Source organism: Sinocyclocheilus anshuiensis, unplaced genomic scaffold (genome assembly GCF_001515605.1).
Source record: "Sinocyclocheilus anshuiensis isolate Anshui unplaced genomic scaffold, SAMN03320099.WGS_v1.1 scaffold1151, whole genome shotgun sequence".
NCBI classification, from domain to species: domain Eukaryota; kingdom Metazoa; phylum Chordata; class Actinopteri; order Cypriniformes; family Cyprinidae; genus Sinocyclocheilus; species Sinocyclocheilus anshuiensis.
In genome coordinates, this window is record NW_015548202.1 from 672877 (window position 1) to 673867 (window position 991).

Sequence of the window (991 nt, forward strand, 5' to 3'; positions counted from 1 at the left end):
TGTGCACTTATTTTTTAACTGCATTTATAGCTAAATGTTTTGGATAGATTTGGAATGTTTCCTTTGTAAATGCCTGGGCATGAAAGTTTACTTTTCTGAAAAATATGTATTTTTTTATTTTAATAGACAAAGATTACTACCAAATGTGGCCTTTATTGTTAATCTTTGTTTGATTATGGGGAAATGCCATATACATAAACAGACGGCTAAAGGAAAACCCAACTTTTTGTTATTTCAGATAGATATGAAAAATTATATTGAGTTACTACTTGGGTTGAAAAACAGTAAAGCAAAACGCACTAGGTTTCTTTGTGAAGCTTTCATTTTATTTATATGATGATATCATACCTGTTATTTTTTATTATTATTATTTTTTTTTTAACCTGTATTATTATTTATAATATACTGTATATTTTCTATTTCTTTGTTGTAGTTTGTATTTGTTCAGTACCTTTATATTATATGTTGGAAATCAATAAAAAAAAACAAAAAAAAACCAAGCACTCGACAATTCCGTCAACTATCCCGAGCGTCTTTTACGCTCGCCCTTCAGGCAGTCTTATCTCCCCGACACGTGCGTTTGAACGAGGATGCACGCGTTGGCGGTAATGCATAGATCGATACATCGTATCATTAGACAATTTAATCGATGTATCGGTCCATATGGATGGATCGTTACACCGCTATACAGTAGGCCTACATTGTATTTTTAAACAGACTGAATATTTTGGAAGTGGACTCTGGTAGGTGCATATGGATTTTTTCATTTTTAATTATGAAAATGTGTGTGAAATGTTTTGAATTGAAATATTCACGGCTTAAATAAACTTCAGCCTCCAAAAATGAAAGCCCTGAAAATACAAGGCATTCAAATGCAAGCACTTAATGCAATGCATTATTTTTTCAAGTAGTGCAGTTCAACATGCTTTTTTGTTTCAAAGACATTTGTCATTATTTTTCTTCCATATGATAATACTCACGACAGGGTCTC